The sequence below is a fragment of the Triturus cristatus genome, chromosome 5_2, assembly GCF_964204655.1.
Source record: "Triturus cristatus chromosome 5_2, aTriCri1.1, whole genome shotgun sequence".
Classification (NCBI taxonomy): domain Eukaryota; kingdom Metazoa; phylum Chordata; class Amphibia; order Caudata; family Salamandridae; genus Triturus; species Triturus cristatus.
This window is the reverse complement of record NC_140588.1, coordinates 555080623-555099711: the sequence shown is the minus strand read 5'-3', so window position 1 is coordinate 555099711 and position 19089 is coordinate 555080623. Positions and strand designations below refer to the sequence as shown.

The 19089-nt window shown below is 33.6% G+C and overlaps 11 non-coding genes across 11 annotated transcripts; 4 read left to right on the top strand and 7 right to left on the bottom strand.

Annotated features, from left to right (window-relative positions):
- Window positions 1–413: 413 nt before the first annotated feature.
- Window positions 414–485, bottom strand: TRNAQ-UUG (transfer RNA glutamine (anticodon UUG)). Its single transcript has one exon. It is a non-coding gene; the product is annotated as a tRNA-Gln (tRNA).
- Window positions 486–2922: 2437 nt separating this feature from the next.
- TRNAQ-UUG (transfer RNA glutamine (anticodon UUG)) lies at window positions 2923–2994 on the bottom strand. Its single transcript has one exon. It is a non-coding gene; the product is annotated as a tRNA-Gln (tRNA).
- Window positions 2995–7940: 4946 nt separating this feature from the next.
- On the bottom strand, window positions 7941–8012 carry TRNAQ-UUG (transfer RNA glutamine (anticodon UUG)). Its single transcript has one exon. It is a non-coding gene; the product is annotated as a tRNA-Gln (tRNA).
- Window positions 8013–9559: 1547 nt separating this feature from the next.
- Window positions 9560–9631, top strand: TRNAQ-CUG (transfer RNA glutamine (anticodon CUG)). The gene has a single exon. It is a non-coding gene; the product is annotated as a tRNA-Gln (tRNA).
- Window positions 9632–10456: 825 nt separating this feature from the next.
- Window positions 10457–10528, bottom strand: TRNAQ-UUG (transfer RNA glutamine (anticodon UUG)). The gene has a single exon. It is a non-coding gene; the product is annotated as a tRNA-Gln (tRNA).
- Window positions 10529–12075: 1547 nt separating this feature from the next.
- On the top strand, window positions 12076–12147 carry TRNAQ-CUG (transfer RNA glutamine (anticodon CUG)). The gene has a single exon. It is a non-coding gene; the product is annotated as a tRNA-Gln (tRNA).
- Window positions 12148–12972: 825 nt separating this feature from the next.
- On the bottom strand, window positions 12973–13044 carry TRNAQ-UUG (transfer RNA glutamine (anticodon UUG)). Its single transcript has one exon. It is a non-coding gene; the product is annotated as a tRNA-Gln (tRNA).
- A 1547-nt stretch (window positions 13045–14591) lies between these two features.
- Window positions 14592–14663, top strand: TRNAQ-CUG (transfer RNA glutamine (anticodon CUG)). Its single transcript has one exon. It is a non-coding gene; the product is annotated as a tRNA-Gln (tRNA).
- An 825-nt stretch (window positions 14664–15488) lies between these two features.
- TRNAQ-UUG (transfer RNA glutamine (anticodon UUG)) lies at window positions 15489–15560 on the bottom strand. The gene has a single exon. It is a non-coding gene; the product is annotated as a tRNA-Gln (tRNA).
- Window positions 15561–17107: 1547 nt separating this feature from the next.
- Window positions 17108–17179, top strand: TRNAQ-CUG (transfer RNA glutamine (anticodon CUG)). The gene has a single exon. It is a non-coding gene; the product is annotated as a tRNA-Gln (tRNA).
- Window positions 17180–18004: 825 nt separating this feature from the next.
- On the bottom strand, window positions 18005–18076 carry TRNAQ-UUG (transfer RNA glutamine (anticodon UUG)). Its single transcript has one exon. It is a non-coding gene; the product is annotated as a tRNA-Gln (tRNA).
- Window positions 18077–19089: the final 1013 nt, after the last annotated feature.

The window sequence follows — 19089 nt, the reverse complement described above, 5'->3', positions numbered from 1 at the left end:
TACTGTTGAAAATCAGTGTGTAAAATCTTTGTACGTCTGAATTTCAAGATTATTATTCAAACTGCACATCTTCGGTCACCGTAATACAAAGTTTGGCTCCTCAAGTTTTGTTTTAATGAATGCTTTGCAATTAAAAAGTTCCTTGTTCCCCTTATCAAAAACAGTAAGATTTTAAAAAGTAATGTCGTGCATCAGGCCCCTGTGATGAGTTTGAGAAACCAGAGTGAATTTGTAAAATCTCTCATTATTTTGAGCCATTTAGTTTCCAGGTATTGTAAACATTCTATTATTTGCTCACATCTAGTAAACTTTTAGAGTATAATCAATAAATTAATTTTTCACCCTACCGGTATTAGATATGTGATATTAATGAATACACTTGAAAGAAAATGATTTGGTCAAGAGTCATAAAATGGTCCCACCGAGATTTGAACTCGGATCATTGGATTCAAAGTCCAAAGTGCTAACCATTACACCATGGAACCTCCCATGTGAAAGGAGTGCAAACTGCTGCAGCAATGTGGAAATGTCAAAGTTTTTAATATTCTACTGTCAAAGAGAAACTGAATTGGATTGCTTTCCTATTCTGGTAAACTTTTGCATATTGAACTATGTTGGGGAAGGATGTTGCCCAAAAGACTCAAATAACGTTATAACTCTGTTGAACAGTGGTTTTTATGTGAGATAATATTTTTCAATAAAAGATAAGTTGCCCCCTGAGGCAAATCTCTTCTGTCAAAATGGAAAGCTCACCCTGGTAGGGGAGGGTGGATGGTGTCATGGTTAGCACTCTGGACTCTGAAAACAGGGATCTGAGTACAAATTTCAGTGGGACTTATCTGAACTTTACAATTTTCTTTTCCATTCAGTTCTTAGAAGTTTTATTTGGAACAACATCACATTTACTTATAAACATTTAAAAATCAACCTGTACATATGTATCTCTGTATATATAGCTATATGTCTCTGTATATTTATAGGAAAATATAAACATATAGATTATAAAAATAAATATAATTAGTGGAGGTGAAAATCATGAACAGTTGTTGCCTCTCAGCATTTGAAACATGAGTTTCTACTTCTTTCTCTTTTATATGTCCTGAAATTGAGATAGTCACTTTTTACTCAGTATTGATCCAACAATACAGTTGATGTATACAAAGCATATCATATGATTTGTGAATAAAGTTCAAAAATGAGAATTTGATCAGTACCTGTGATGCCTCCGACCAAAAGCTTATATTTTACGATTGGAGAGCAACTGTTGTAAATCAGCATGAAAAACATTTTCTTTTCACGATTTCCATACTAATATAAAACAACATTTTTACTAGCTGAATGAGATCATCATTTGGGTTCCTCTATGTTTGATTGAAGAAAACTTCTCATTCAAAATGTGCTATTTTCGCCTTATCAATAGCAGGAAAGCTTAAAAAAGTGATGCTGTGAATCACCCGTCTGAAATGCGTTTGAGAAAATCAGGATATGATTTTATAATGGCTAACTACTTTGTGAAGAAATTTGATGTCAAAGTATTGTAAAGTTTGTATTGATGTAACTTGTTCAAGCTGATGGACATTTTGAAAGCATTCAATAATTGACTCTTTCAACCTACTGGTGTTGGATTTGAGCTATCAATGAACAAAGATGAAGAAATGGAAAAGCTCAAGAGTAATAAAAAAAGTCCCTCCAAGGTCTCAAATCGGATCATTGGATGCAAAGTCCAAATTGCCAACCATTGCTCTATGGAGCCACCCATGCAGGAGACAGAGACATTGCTTCAGTAGTCTGGAAATGTAGACTGTTTAATTATGCTACAGGCAAAGATGAACATTGTGATATAACTTTTATATTCTGATAAACATTTGAATATTTAACACTTTTATAGAGAATATAGCGAAAAGAATCAAATCACATTAAAGCTCTATCCACTATGACCATTCAAATGAGATATCTTTGTATCAATATAAGAGAAGGCCATCACTGATGCGCTCTCTTTTGTCTCAATGGAAAAGTCACTCTTGTGTGAGAGGGTTCCATGGTGTAATGGTTAGCACTCTGAATCCAGCGATCCGAGTTCAAATCTCGGTGGGACCTACTACAATTATGAGATTCACTGTTTAACTCATTTTTTAGAATTTGGTCTAGAAAAAACCTAATATCAATGTTTTATACTGATGCGTATGAACGCATAAGTATGTATAGATGCATACATATCTTTATCCGTCTAGATAGCTGTTAGACAATATGAACATATCAATTATTCATAAACATAAATATTGAAGCTGAACCTAGAAACTGTTCTTTCACATCCACATTGTAAACATGAGTTTATTTTCCTTTCTCATCTATATGGCCAGTAATGAGATAGTTCATTTTTGCTGATTTCTTAGCTGACAACATGCTGGACTTACACAGTGCATTTCATTGTGAATTTCTTTGAAAGTGAATTTCAGATTCACACCTTTGACATGTCTTTCAAAAGATTCAACTTTATTGGTTGTGGAATTACTGTTGAAAATCAGTGTGTAAAATCTTTGTACGTCTGAATTTCAAGATTATTATTCAAACTGCACATCTTCGGTCACCGTAATACAAAGTTTGGCTCCTCAAGTTTTGTTTTAATGAATGCTTTGCAATTAAAAAGTTCCTTGTTCCCCTTATCAAAAACAGTAAGATTTTAAAAAGTAATGTCGTGCATCAGGCCCCTGTGATGAGTTTGAGAAACCAGAGTGAATTTGTAAAATCTCTCATTATTTTGAGCCATTTAGTTTCCAGGTATTGTAAACATTCTATTATTTGCTCACATCTAGTAAACTTTTAGAGTATAATCAATAAATTAATTTTTCACCCTACCGGTATTAGATATGTGATATTAATGAATACACTTGAAAGAAAATGATTTGGTCAAGAGTCATAAAATGGTCCCACCGAGATTTGAACTCGGATCATTGGATTCAAAGTCCAAAGTGCTAACCATTACACCATGGAACCTCCCATGTGAAAGGAGTGCAAACTGCTGCAGCAATGTGGAAATGTCAAAGTTTTTAATATTCTACTGTCAAAGAGAAACTGAATTGGATTGCTTTCCTATTCTGGTAAACTTTTGCATATTGAACTATGTTGGGGAAGGATGTTGCCCAAAAGACTCAAATAACGTTATAACTCTGTTGAACAGTGGTTTTTATGTGAGATAATATTTTTCAATAAAAGATAAGTTGCCCCCTGAGGCAAATCTCTTCTGTCAAAATGGAAAGCTCACCCTGGTAGGGGAGGGTGGATGGTGTCATGGTTAGCACTCTGGACTCTGAAAACAGGGATCTGAGTACAAATTTCAGTGGGACTTATCTGAACTTTACAATTTTCTTTTCCATTCAGTTCTTAGAAGTTTTATTTGGAACAACATCACATTTACTTATAAACATTTAAAAATCAACCTGTACATATGTATCTCTGTATATATAGCTATATGTCTCTGTATATTTATAGGAAAATATAAACATATAGATTATAAAAATAAATATAATTAGTGGAGGTGAAAATCATGAACAGTTGTTGCCTCTCAGCATTTGAAACATGAGTTTCTACTTCTTTCTCTTTTATATGTCCTGAAATTGAGATAGTCACTTTTTACTCAGTATTGATCCAACAATACAGTTGATGTATACAAAGCATATCATATGATTTGTGAATAAAGTTCAAAAATGAGAATTTGATCAGTACCTGTGATGCCTCCGACCAAAAGCTTATATTTTACGATTGGAGAGCAACTGTTGTAAATCAGCATGAAAAACATTTTCTTTTCACGATTTCCATACTAATATAAAACAACATTTTTACTAGCTGAATGAGATCATCATTTGGGTTCCTCTATGTTTGATTGAAGAAAACTTCTCATTCAAAATGTGCTATTTTCGCCTTATCAATAGCAGGAAAGCTTAAAAAAGTGATGCTGTGAATCACCCGTCTGAAATGCGTTTGAGAAAATCAGGATATGATTTTATAATGGCTAACTACTTTGTGAAGAAATTTGATGTCAAAGTATTGTAAAGTTTGTATTGATGTAACTTGTTCAAGCTGATGGACATTTTGAAAGCATTCAATAATTGACTCTTTCAACCTACTGGTGTTGGATTTGAGCTATCAATGAACAAAGATGAAGAAATGGAAAAGCTCAAGAGTAATAAAAAAAGTCCCTCCAAGGTCTCAAATCGGATCATTGGATGCAAAGTCCAAATTGCCAACCATTGCTCTATGGAGCCACCCATGCAGGAGACAGAGACATTGCTTCAGTAGTCTGGAAATGTAGACTGTTTAATTATGCTACAGGCAAAGATGAACATTGTGATATAACTTTTATATTCTGATAAACATTTGAATATTTAACACTTTTATAGAGAATATAGCGAAAAGAATCAAATCACATTAAAGCTCTATCCACTATGACCATTCAAATGAGATATCTTTGTATCAATATAAGAGAAGGCCATCACTGATGCGCTCTCTTTTGTCTCAATGGAAAAGTCACTCTTGTGTGAGAGGGTTCCATGGTGTAATGGTTAGCACTCTGAATCCAGCGATCCGAGTTCAAATCTCGGTGGGACCTACTACAATTATGAGATTCACTGTTTAACTCATTTTTTAGAATTTGGTCTAGAAAAAACCTAATATCAATGTTTTATACTGATGCGTATGAACGCATAAGTATGTATAGATGCATACATAGCTTTATCCGTCTAGATAGCTGTTAGACAATATGAACATATCAATTATTCATAAACATAAATATTGAAGCTGAACCTAGAAACTGTTCTTTCACATCCACATTGTAAACATGAGTTTATTTTCCTTTCTCATCTATATGGCCAGTAATGAGATAGTTCATTTTTGCTGATTTCTTAGCTGACAACATGCTGGACTTACACAGTGCATTTCATTGTGAATTTCTTTGAAAGTGAATTTCAGATTCACACCTTTGACATGTCTTTCAAAAGATTCAACTTTATTGGTTGTGGAATTACTGTTGAAAATCAGTGTGTAAAATCTTTGTACGTCTGAATTTCAAGATTATTATTCAAACTGCACATCTTCGGTCACCGTAATACAAAGTTTGGCTCCTCAAGTTTTGTTTTAATGAATGCTTTGCAATTAAAAAGTTCCTTGTTCCCCTTATCAATAACAGTAAGATTTTAAAAAGTAATGTCGTGCATCAGGCCCCTGTGATGAGTTTGAGAAACCAGAGTGAGTTTGTAAAATCTCTCATTATTTTGAGCCATTTAGTTTCCAGGTATTGTAAAAATTCTATTATTTGCTCACATCTAGTAAACTTTTAGAGTATAATCAATAAATTAATTTTTCACCCTACCGGTATTAGATATGTGATATTAATGAATACACTTGAAAGAAAATGATTTGGTCAAGAGTCATAAAATGGTCCCACCGCGATTTGAACTCGGATCATTGGATTCAAAGTCCAAAGTGCTAACCATTACACCATGGAACCTCCCATGTGAAAGGAGTGCAAACTGCTGCAGCAATGTGGAAATGTCAAAGTTTTTAATATTCTACTGTCAAAGAGAAACTGAATTGGATTGCTTTCCTATTCTGGTAAACTTTTGCATATTGAACTATGTTGGGGAAGGATGTTGCCCAAAAGACTCAAATAACGTTATAACTCTGTTGAACAGTGGTTTTTATGTGAGATAATATTTTTCAATGAAAGATAAGTTGCCCCCTGAGGCAAATCTCTTCTGTCAAAATGGAAAGCTCACCCTGGTAGGGGAGGGTGGATGGTGTCATGGTTAGCACTCTGGACTCTGAAAACAGGGATCTGAGTACAAATTTCAGTGGGACTTATCTGAACTTTACAATTTTCTTTTCCATTCAGTTCTTAGAAGTTTTATTTGGAACAACATCACATTTACTTATAAACATGTAAAAATCAACCTGTACATATGTATCTCTGTATATATAGCTATATGTCTCTGTATATTTATAGGAAAATATAAACATATAGATTATAAAAATAAATATAATTAGTGGAGGTGAAAATCATGAACAGTTGTTGCCTCTCAGCATTTGAAACATGAGTTTCTACTTCTTTCTCTATTATATGTCCTGAAATTGAGATAGTCACTTTTTACTCATTATTGATCCAACAATACAGTTGATGTATACAAAGCATATCATATGATTTGTGAATAAAGTTCAAAAATGAGAATTTGATCAGTACCTGTGATGCCTCCGACCAAAAGCTTATATTTTACGATTGGAGATCAACTGTTGTAAATCAGCATGAAAAACATTTTCTTTTCACGATTTCCATACTAATATAAAACAACATTTTTACTAGCTGAATGAGATCATCATTTGGGTTCCTCTATGTTTGATTGAAGAAAACTTCTCATTCAAAATGTGCTATTTTCGCCTTATCAATAGCAGGAAAGCTTAAAAAAGTGATGCTGTGAATTACCCGTCTGAAATGCGTTTGAGAAAATCAGGATATGATTTTATAATGGCTAACTACTTTGTGAAGAAATTTGATGTCAAAGTATTGTAAAGTTTGTATTGATGTAACTTGTTCAAGCTGATGGACATTTTGAAAGCATTCAATAATTGACTCTTTCAACCTACTGGTGTTGGATTTGAGCTATCAATGAACAAAGATGAAGAAATGGAAAAGCTCAAGAGTAATAAAAAAAGTCCCTCCAAGGTCTCAAATCGGATCATTGGATGCAAAGTCCAAATTGCCAACCATTGCTCTATGGAGCCACCCATGCAGGAGACAGAGACATTGCTTCAGTAGTCTGGAAATGTAGACTGTTTAATTATGCTACAGGCAAAGATGAACATTGTGATATAACTTTTATATTCTGATAAACATTTGAATATTTAACACTTTTATAGAGAATATAGCGAAAAGAATCAAATCACATTAAAGCTCTATCCACTATGACCATTCAAATGAGATATCTTTGTATCAATATAAGAGAAGGCCATCACTGATGCGCTCTCTTTTGTCTCAATGGAAAAGTCACTCTTGTGTGAGAGGGTTCCATGGTGTAATGGTTAGCACTCTGAATCCAGCGATCCGAGTTCAAATCTCGGTGGGACCTACTACAATTATGAGATTCACTGTTTAACTCATTTTTTAGAATTTGGTCTAGAAAAAACCTAATATCAATGTTTTATACTGATGCGTATGAACGCATAAGTATGTATAGATGCATACATAGCTTTATCCGTCTAGATAGCTGTTAGACAATATGAACATATCAATTATTCATAAACATAAATATTGAAGCTGAACCTAGAAACTGTTCTTTCACATCCACATTGTAAACATGAGTTTATTTTCCTTTCTCATCTATATGGCCAGTAATGAGATAGTTCATTTTTGCTGATTTCTTAGCTGACAACATGCTGGACTTACACAGTGCATTTCATTGTGAATTTCTTTGAAAGTGAATTTCAGATTCACACCTTTGACATGTCTTTCAAAAGATTCAACTTTATTGGTTGTGGAATTACTGTTGAAAATCAGTGTGTAAAATCTTTGTACGTCTGAATTTCAAGATTATTATTCAAACTGCACATCTTCGGTCACCGTAATACAAAGTTTGGCTCCTCAAGTTTTGTTTTAATGAATGCTTTGCAATTAAAAAGTTCCTTGTTCCCCTTATCAAAAACAGTAAGATTTTAAAAAGTAATGTCGTGCATCAGGCCCCTGTGATGAGTTTGAGAAACCAGAGTGAGTTTGTAAAATCTCTCATTATTTTGAGCCATTTAGTTTCCAGGTATTGTAAAAATTCTATTATTTGCTCACATCTAGTAAACTTTTAGAGTATAATCAATAAATTAATTTTTCACCCTACCGGTATTAGATATGTGATATTAATGAATACACTTGAAAGAAAATGATTTGGTCAAGAGTCATAAAATGGTCCCACCGAGATTTGAACTCGGATCATTGGATTCAAAGTCCAAAGTGCTAACCATTACACCATGGAACCTCCCATGTGAAAGGAGTGCAAACTGCTGCAGCAATGTGGAAATGTCAAAGTTTTTAATATTCTACTGTCAAAGAGAAACTGAATTGGATTGCTTTCCTATTCTGGTAAACTTTTGCATATTGAACTATGTTGGGGAAGGATGTTGCCCAAAAGACTCAAATAACGTTATAACTCTGTTGAACAGTGGTTTTTATGTGAGATAATATTTTTCAATAAAAGATAAGTTGCCCCCTGAGGCAAATCTCTTCTGTCAAAATGGAAAGCTCACCCTGGTAGGGGAGGGTGGATGGTGTCATGGTTAGCACTCTGGACTCTGAAAACAGGGATCTGAGTACAAATTTCAGTGGGACTTATCTGAACTTTACAATTTTCTTTTCCATTCAGTTCTTAGAAGTTTTATTTGGAACAACATCACATTTACTTATAAACATGTAAAAATCAACCTGTACATATGTATCTCTGTATATATAGCTATATGTCTCTGTATATTTATAGGAAAATATAAACATATAGATTATAAAAATAAATATAATTAGTGGAGGTGAAAATCATGAACAGGTGTTGCCTCTCAGCATTTGAAACATGAGTTTCTACTTCTTTCTCTTTTATATGTCCTGAAATTGAGATAGTCACTTTTTACTCATTATTGATCCAACAATACAGTTGATGTATACAAAGCATATCATATGATTTGTGAATAAAGTTCAAAAATGAGAATTTGATCAGTACCTGTGATGCCTCCGACCAAAAGCTTATATTTTACGATTGGAGATCAACTGTTGTAAATCAGCATGAAAAACATTTTCTTTTCACGATTTCCATACTAATATAAAACAACATTTTTACTAGCTGAATGAGATCATCATTTGGGTTCCTCTATGTTTGATTGAAGAAAACTTCTCATTCAAAATGTGCTATTTTCGCCTTATCAATAGCAGGAAAGCTTAAAAAAGTGATGCTGTGAATCACCCGTCTGAAATGCGTTTGAGAAAATCAGGATATGATTTTATAATGGCTAACTACTTTGTGAAGAAATTTGATGTCAAAGTATTGTAAAGTTTGTATTGATGTAACTTGTTCAAGCTGATGGACATTTTGAAAGCATTCAATAATTGACTCTTTCAACCTACTGGTGTTGGATTTGAGCTATCAATGAACAAAGATGAAGAAATGGAAAAGCTCAAGAGTAATAAAAAAAGTCCCTCCAAGGTCTCAAATCGGATCATTGGATGCAAAGTCCAAATTGCCAACCATTGCTCTATGGAGCCACCCATGCAGGAGACAGAGACATTGCTTCAGTAGTCTGGAAATGTAGACTGTTTAATTATGCTACAGGCAAAGATGAACATTGTGATATAACTTTTATATTCTGATAAACATTTGAATATTTAACACTTTTATAGAGAATATAGCGAAAAGAATCAAATCACATTAAAGCTCTATCCACTATGACCATTCAAATGAGATATCTTTGTATCAATATAAGAGAAGGCCATCACTGATGCGCTCTCTTTTGTCTCAATGGAAAAGTCACTCTTGTGTGAGAGGGTTCCATGGTGTAATGGTTAGCACTCTGGACTCTGAATCCAGCGATCCGAGTTCAAATCTCGGTGGGACCTACTACAATTATGAGATTCACTGTTTAACTCATTTTTTAGAATTTGGTCTAGAAAAAACCTAATATCAATGTTTTATACTGATGCGTATGAACGCATAAGTATGTATAGATGCATACATAGCTTTATCCGTCTAGATAGCTGTTAGACAATATGAACATATCAATTATTCATAAACATAAATATTGAAGCTGAACCTAGAAACTGTTCTTTCACATCCACATTGTAAACATGAGTTTATTTTCCTTTCTCATCTATATGGCCAGTAATGAGATAGTTCATTTTTGCTGATTTCTTAGCTGACAACATGCTGGACTTACACAGTGCATTTCATTGTGAATTTCTTTGAAAGTGAATTTCAGATTCACACCTTTGACATGTCTTTCAAAAGATTCAACTTTATTGGTTGTGGAATTACTGTTGAAAATCAGTGTGTAAAATCTTTGTACGTCTGAATTTCAAGATTATTATTCAAACTGCACATCTTCGGTCACCGTAATACAAAGTTTGGCTCCTCAAGTTTTGTTTTAATGAATGCTTTGCAATTAAAAAGTTCCTTGTTCCCCTTATCAAAAACAGTAAGATTTTAAAAAGTAATGTCGTGCATCAGGCCCCTGTGATGAGTTTGAGAAACCAGAGTGAGTTTGTAAAATCTCTCATTATTTTGAGCCATTTAGTTTCCAGGTATTGTAAAAATTCTATTATTTGCTCACATCTAGTAAACTTTTAGAGTATAATCAATAAATTAATTTTTCACCCTACCGGTATTAGATATGTGATATTAATGAATACACTTGAAAGAAAATGATTTGGTCAAGAGTCATAAAATGGTCCCACCGAGATTTGAACTCGGATCATTGGATTCAAAGTCCAAAGTGCTAACCATTATACCATGGAACCTCCCATGTGAAAGGAGTGCAAACTGCTGCAGCAATGTGGAAATGTCAAAGTTTTTAATATTCTACTGTCAAAGAGAAACTGAATTGGATTGCTTTCCTATTCTGGTAAACTTTTGCATATTGAACTATGTTGGGGAAGGATGTTGCCCAAAAGACTCAAATAACGTTATAACTCTGTTGAACAGTGGTTTTTATGTGAGATAATATTTTTCAATAAAAGATAAGTTGCCCCCTGAGGAAAATCTCTTCTGTCAAAATGGAAAGCTCACCCTGGTAGGGGAGGGTGGATGGTGTCATGGTTAGCACTCTGGACTCTGAAAACAGGGATCTGAGTACAAATTTCAGTGGGACTTATCTGAACTTTACAATTTTCTTTTCCATTCAGTTCTTAGAAGTTTTATTTGGAACAACATCACATTTACTTATAAACATGTAAAAATCAACCTGTACATATGTATCTCTGTATATATAGCTATATGTCTCTGTATATTTATAGGAAAATATAAACATATAGATTATAAAAATAAATATAATTAGTGGAGGTGAAAATCATGAACAGTTGTTGCCTCTCAGCATTTGAAACATGAGTTTCTACTTCTTTCTCTTTTATATGTCCTGAAATTGAGATAGTCACTTTTTACTCAGTATTGATCCAACAATACAGTTGATGTATACAAAGCATATCATATGATTTGTGAATAAAGTTCAAAAATGAGAATTTGATCAGTACCTGTGATGCCTCCGACCAAAAGCTTATATTTTACGATTGGAGAGCAACTGTTGTAAATCAGCATGAAAAACATTTTCTTTTCACGATTTCCATACTAATATAAAACAACATTTTTACTAGCTGAATGAGATCATCATTTGGGTTCCTCTATGTTTGATTGAAGAAAACTTCTCATTCAAAATGTGCTATTTTCGCCTTATCAATAGCAGGAAAGCTTAAAAAAGTGATGCTGTGAATTACCCGTCTGAAATGCGTTTGAGAAAATCAGGATATGATTTTATAATGGCTAACTACTTTGTGAAGAAATTTGATGTCAAAGTATTGTAAAGTTTGTATTGATGTAACTTGTTCAAGCTGATGGACATTTTGAAAGCATTCAATAATTGACTCTTTCAACCTACTGGTGTTGGATTTGAGCTATCAATGAACAAAGATGAAGAAATGGAAAAGCTCAAGAGTAATAAAAAAAGTCCCTCCAAGGTCTCAAATCGGATCATTGGATGCAAAGTCCAAATTGCCAACCATTGCTCTATGGAGCCACCCATGCAGGAGACAGAGACATTGCTTCAGTAGTCTGGAAATGTAGACTGTTTAATTATGCTACAGGCAAAGATGAACATTGTGATATAACTTTTATATTCTGATAAACATTTGAATATGTAACACTTTTATAGAGAATATAGCGAAAAGAATCAAATCACATTAAAGCTCTATCCACTATGACCATTCAAATGAGATATCTTTGTATCAATATAAGAGAAGGCCATCACTGATGCGCTCTCTTTTGTCTCAATGGAAAAGTCACTCTTGTGTGAGAGGGTTCCATGGTGTAATGGTTAGCACTCTGGACTCTGAATCCAGCGATCCGAGTTCAAATCTCGGTGGGACCTACTACAATTATGAGATTTACTGTTTAACTCATTTTTTAGAATTTGGTCTAGAAAAAACCTAATATCAATGTTTTATACTGATGCGTATGAACGCATAAGTATGTATAGATGCATACATAGCTTTATCCGTCTAGATAACTGTTAGACAATATGAACATATCAATTATTCATAAACATAAATATTGAAGCTGAACCTAGAAACTGTTCTTTCACATCCACATTGTAAACATGAGTTTATTTTCCTTTCTCATCTATATGGCCAGTAATGAGATAGTTCATTTTTGCTGATTTCTTAGCTGACAACATGCTGGACTTACACAGTGCATTTCATTGTGAATTTCTTTGAAAGTGAATTTCAGATTCACACCTTTGACATGTCTTTCAAAAGATTCAACTTTATTGGTTGTGGAATTACTGTTGAAAATCAGTGTGTAAAATCTTTGTACGTCTGAATTTCAAGATTATTATTCAAACTGCACATCTTCGGTCACCGTAATACAAAGTTTGGCTCCTCAAGTTTTGTTTTAATGAATGCTTTGCAATTAAAAAGTTCCTTGTTCCCCTTATCAAAAACAGTAAGATTTTAAAAAGTAATGTCGTGCATCAGGCCCCTGTGATGAGTTTGAGAAACCAGAGTGAGTTTGTAAAATCTCTCATTATTTTGAGCCATTTAGTTTCCAGGTATTGTAAAAATTCTATTATTTGCTCACATCTAGTAAACTTTTAGAGTATAATCAATAAATTAATTTTTCACCCTACCGGTATTAGATATGTGATATTAATGAATACACTTGAAAGAAAATGATTTGGTCAAGAGTCATAAAATGGTCCCACCGAGATTTGAACTCGGATCATTGGATTCAAAGTCCAAAGTGCTAACCATTACACCATGGAACCTCCCATGTGAAAGGAGTGCAAACTGCTGCAGCAATGTGGAAATGTCAAAGTTTTTAATATTCTACTGTCAAAGAGAAACTGAATTGGATTGCTTTCCTATTCTGGTAAACTTTTGCATATTGAACTATGTTGGGGAAGGATGTTGCCCAAAAGACTCAAATAACGTTATAACTCTGTTGGACAGTGGTTTTTATGTGAGATAATATTTTTCAATAAAAGATAAGTTGCCCCCTGAGGCAAATCTCTTCTGTCAAAATGGAAAGCTCACCCTGGTAGGGGAGGGTGGATGGTGTCATGGTTAGCACTCTGGACTCTGAAAACAGGGATCTGAGTACAAATTTCAGTGGGACTTATCTGAACTTTACAATTTTCTTTTCCATTCAGTTCTTAGAAGTTTTATTTGGAACAACATCACATTTACTTATAAATATGTAAAAATCAACCTGTACATATGTATCTCTGTATATATAGCTATATGTCTCTGTATATTTATAGGAAAATATAAACATATAGATTATAAAAATAAATATAATTAGTGGAGGTGAAAATCATGAACAGTTGTTGCCTCTCAGCATATGAAACATGAGTTTCTACTTCTTTCTCTTTTATATGTCCTGAAATTGAGATAGTCACTTTTTACTCAGTATTGATCCAACAATACAGTTGATGTATACAAAGCATATCATATGATTTGTGAATAAAGTTCAAAAATGAGAATTTGATCAGTACCTGTGATGCCTCCGACCAAAAGCTTATATTTTACGATTGGAGAGCAACTGTTGTAAATCAGCATGAAAAACATTTTCTTTTCACGATTTCCATACTAATATAAAACAACATTTTTACTAGCTGAATGAGATCATCATTTGGGTTCCTCTATGTTTGATTGAAGAAAACTTCTCATTCAAAATGTGCTATTTTCGCCTTATCAATAGCAGGAAAGCTTAAAAAAGTGATGCTGTGAATCACCCGTCTGAAATGCGTTTGAGAAAATCAGGATATGATTTTATAATGGCTAACTACTTTGTGAAGAAATTTGATGTCAAAGTATTGTAAAGTTTGTATTGATGTAACTTGTTCAAGCTGATGGACATTTTGAAAGCATTCAATAATTGACTCTTTCAACCTACTGGTGTTGGATTTGAGCTATCAATGAACAAAGATGAAGAAATGGAAAAGCTCAAGAGTAATAAAAAAAGTCCCTCCAAGGTCTCAAATCGGATCATTGGATGCAAAGTCCAAATTGCCAACCATTGCTCTATGGAGCCACCCATGCAGGAGACAGAGACATTGCTTCAGTAGTCTGGAAATGTAGACTGTTTAATTATGCTACAGGCAAAGATGAACATTGTGATATAACTTTTATATTCTGATAAACATTTGAATATTTAACACTTTTATAGAGAATATAGCGAAAAGAATCAAATCACATTAAAGCTCTATCCACTATGACCATTCAAATGAGATATCTTTGTATCAATATAAGAGAAGGCCATCACTGATGCGCTCTCTTTTGTCTCAATGGAAAAGTCACGCTTGTGTGAGAGGGTTCCATGGTGTAATGGTTAGCACTCTGGACTCTGAATCCAGCGATCTGAGTTCAAATCTCGGTGGGACCTACTACAATTATGAGATTTACTGTTTAACTCATTTTTTAGAATTTGGTCTAGAAAAAACCTAATATCAATGTTTTATACTGATGCGTATGAACGCATAAGTATGTATAGATGCATACATAGCTTTATCCGTCTAGATAACTGTTAGACAATATGAACATATCAATTATTCATAAACATAAATATTGAAGCTGAACCTAGAAACTGTTCTTTCACATCCACATTGTAAACATGAGTTTATTTTCCTTTCTCATCTATATGGCCAGTAATGAGATAGTTCATTTTTGCTGATTTCTTAGCTGACAACATGCTGGACTTACACAGTGCATTTCATTGTGAATTTCTTTGAAAGTGAATTTCAGATTCACACCTTTGACATGTCTTTCAAAAGATTCAACTTTATTGGTTGTGGAATTACTGTTGAAAATCAGTGTGTAAAATCTTTGTACGTCTGAATTTCAAGATTATTATTCAAACTGCACATCTTCGGTCACCGTAATACAAAGTTTGGCTCCTCAAGTTTTGTTTTAATGAATGCTTTGCAATTAAAAAGTTCCTTGTTCCCCTTATCAAAAACAGTAAGATTTTAAAAAGTAATGTCGTGCATCAGGCCCCTGTGATGAGTTTGAGAAACCAGAGTGAGTTTGTAAAATCTCTCATTATTTTGAGCCATTTAGTTTCCAGGTATTGTAAAAATTCTATTATTTGCTCACATCTAGTAAACTTTTAGAGTATAATCAATAAATTAATTTTTCACCCTACCGGTATTAGATATGTGATATTAATGAATACACTTGAAAGAAAATGATTTGGTCAAGAGTCATAAAATGGTCCCACCGAGATTTGAACTCGGATCATTGGATTCAAAGTCCAAAGTGCTAACCATTACACCATGGAACCTCCCATGTGAAAGGAGTGCAAACTGCTGCAGCAATGTGGAAATGTCAAAGTTTTTAATATTCTACTGTCAAAGAGAAACTGAATTGGATTGCTTTCCTATTCTGGTAAACTTTTGCATATTGAACTATGTTGGGGAAGGATGTTGCCCAAAAGACTCAAATAACGTTATAACTCTGTTGGACAGTGGTTTTTATGTGAGATAATATTTTTCAATAAAAGATAAGTTGCCCCCTGAGGCAAATCTCTTCTGTCAAAATGGAAAGCTCACCCTGGTAGGGGAGGGTGGATGGTGTCATGGTTAGCACTCTGGACTCTGAAAACAGGGATCTGAGTACAAATTTCAGTGGGACTTATCTGAACTTTACAATTTTCTTTTCCATTCAGTTCTTAGAAGTTTTATTTGGAACAACATCACATTTACTTATAAATATGTAAAAATCAACCTGTACATATGTATCTCTGTATATATAGCTATATGTCTCTGTATATTTATAGGAAAATATAAACATATAGATTATAAAAATAAATATAATTAGTGGAGGTGAAAATCATGAACAGTTGTTGCCTCTCAGCATATGAAACATGAGTTTCTACTTCTTTCTCTTTTATATGTCCTGAAATTGAGATAGTCACTTTTTACTCAGTATTGATCCAACAATACAGTTGATGTATACAAAGCATATCATATGATTTGTGAATAAAGTTCAAAAATGAGAATTTGATCAGTACCTGTGATGCCTCCGACCAAAAGCTTATATTTTACGATTGGAGAGCAACTGTTGTAAATCAGCATGAAAAACATTTTCTTTTCACGATTTCCATACTAATATAAAACAACATTTTTACTAGCTGAATGAGATCATCATTTGGGTTCCTCTATGTTTGATTGAAGAAAACTTCTCATTCAAAATGTGCTATTTTCGCCTTATCAATAGCAGGAAAGCTTAAAAAAGTGATGCTGTGAATCACCCGTCTGAAATGCGTTTGAGAAAATCAGGATATGATTTTATAATGGCTAACTACTTTGTGAAGAAATTTGATGTCAAAGTATTGTAAAGTTTGTATTGATGTAACTTGTTCAAGCTGATGGACATTTTGAAAGCATTCAATAATTGACTCTTTCAACCTACTGGTGTTGGATTTGAGCTATCAATGAACAAAGATGAAGAAATGGAAAAGCTCAAGAGTAATAAAAAAAGTCCCTCCAAGGTCTCAAATCGGATCATTGGATGCAAAGTCCAAATTGCCAACCATTGCTCTATGGAGCCACCCATGCAGGAGACAGAGACATTGCTTCAGTAGTCTGGAAATGTAGACTGTTTAATTATGCTACAGGCAAAGATGAACATTGTGATATAACTTTTATATTCTGATAAACATTTGAATATGTAACACTTTTATAGAGAATATAGCGAAAAGAATCAAATCACATTAAAGCTCTATCCACTATGACCATTCAAATGAGATATCTTTGTATCAATATAAGAGAAGGCCATCACTGATGCGCTCTCTTTTGTCTCAATGGAAAAGTCACTCTTGTGTGAGAGGGTTCCATGGTGTAATGGTTAGCACTCTGGACTCTGAATCCAGCGATCCGAGTTCAAATCTCGGTGGGACCTACTACAATTATGAGATTTACTGTTTAACTCATTTTTTAGAATTTGGTCTAGAAAAAACCTAATATCAATGTTTTATACTGATGCGTATGAACGCATAAGTATGTATAGATGCATACATAGCTTTATCCGTCTAGATAACTGTTAGACAATATGAACATATCAATTATTCATAAACATAAATATTGAAGCTGAACCTAGAAACTGTTCTTTCACATCCACATTGTAAACATGAGTTTATTTTCCTTTCTCATCTATATGGCCAGTAATGAGATAGTTCATTTTTGCTGATTTCTTAGCTGACAACATGCTGGACTTACACAGTGCATTTCATTGTGAATTTCTTTGAAAGTGAATTTCAGATTCACACCTTTGACATGTCTTTCAAAAGATTCAACTTTATTGGTTGTGGAATTACTGTTGAAAATCAGTGTGTAAAATCTTTGTACGTCTGAATTTCAAGATTATTATTCAAACTGCACATCTTCGGTCACCGTAATACAAAGTTTGGCTCCTCAAGTTTTGTTTTAATGAATGCTTTGCAATTAAAAAGTTCCTTGTTCCCCTTATCAAAAACAGTAAGATTTTAAAAAGTAATGTCGTGCATCAGGCCCCTGTGATGAGTTTGAGAAACCAGAGTGAGTTTGTAAAATCTCTCATTATTTTGAGCCATTTAGTTTCCAGGTATTGTAAAAATTCTATTATTTGCTCACATCTAGTAAACTTTTAGAGTATAATCAATAAATTAATTTTTCACCCTACCGGTATTAGATATGTGATATTAATGAATACACTTGAAAGAAAATGATTTGGTCAAGAGTCATAAAATGGTCCCACCGAGATTTGAACTCGGATCATTGGATTCAAAGTCCAAAGTGCTAACCATTACACCATGGAACCTCCCATGTGAAAGGAGTGCAAACTGCTGCAGCAATGTGGAAATGTCAAAGTTTTTAATATTCTACTGTCAAAGAGAAACTGAATTGGATTGCTTTCCTATTCTGGTAAACTTTTGCATATTGAACTATGTTGGGGAAGGATGTTGCCCAAAAGACTCAAATAACGTTATAACTCTGTTGGACAGTGGTTTTTATGTGAGATAATATTTTTCAATAAAAGATAAGTTGCCCCCTGAGGCAAATCTCTTCTGTCAAAATGGAAAGCTCACCCTGGTAGGGGAGGGTGGATGGTGTCATGGTTAGCACTCTGGACTCTGAAAACAGGGATCTGAGTACAAATTTCAGTGGGACTTATCTGAACTTTACAATTTTCTTTTCCATTCAGTTCTTAGAAGTTTTATTTGGAACAACATCACATTTACTTATAAATATGTAAAAATCAACCTGTACATATGTATCTCTGTATATATAGCTATATGTCTCTGTATATTTATAGGAAAATATAAACATATAGATTATAAAAATAAATATAATTAGTGGAGGTGAAAATCATGAACAGTTGTTGCCTCTCAGCATATGAAACATGAGTTTCTACTTCTTTCTCTTTTATATGTCCTGAAATTGAGATAGTCACTTTTTACTCAGTATTGATCCAACAATACAGTTGATGTATACAAAGCATATCATATGATTTGTGAATAAAGTTCAAAAATGAGAATTTGATCAGTACCTGTGATGCCTCCGACCAAAAGCTTATATTTTACGATTGGAGAGCAACTGTTGTAAATCAGCATGAAAAACATTTTCTTTTCACGATTTCCATACTAATATAAAACAACATTTTTACTAGCTGAATGAGATCATCATTTGGGTTCCTCTATGTTTGATTGAAGAAAACTTCTCATTCAAAATGTGCTATTTTCGCCTTATCAATAGCAGGAAAGCTTAAAAAAGTGATGCTGTGAATCACCCGTCTGAAATGCGTTTGAGAAAATCAGGATATGATTTTATAAT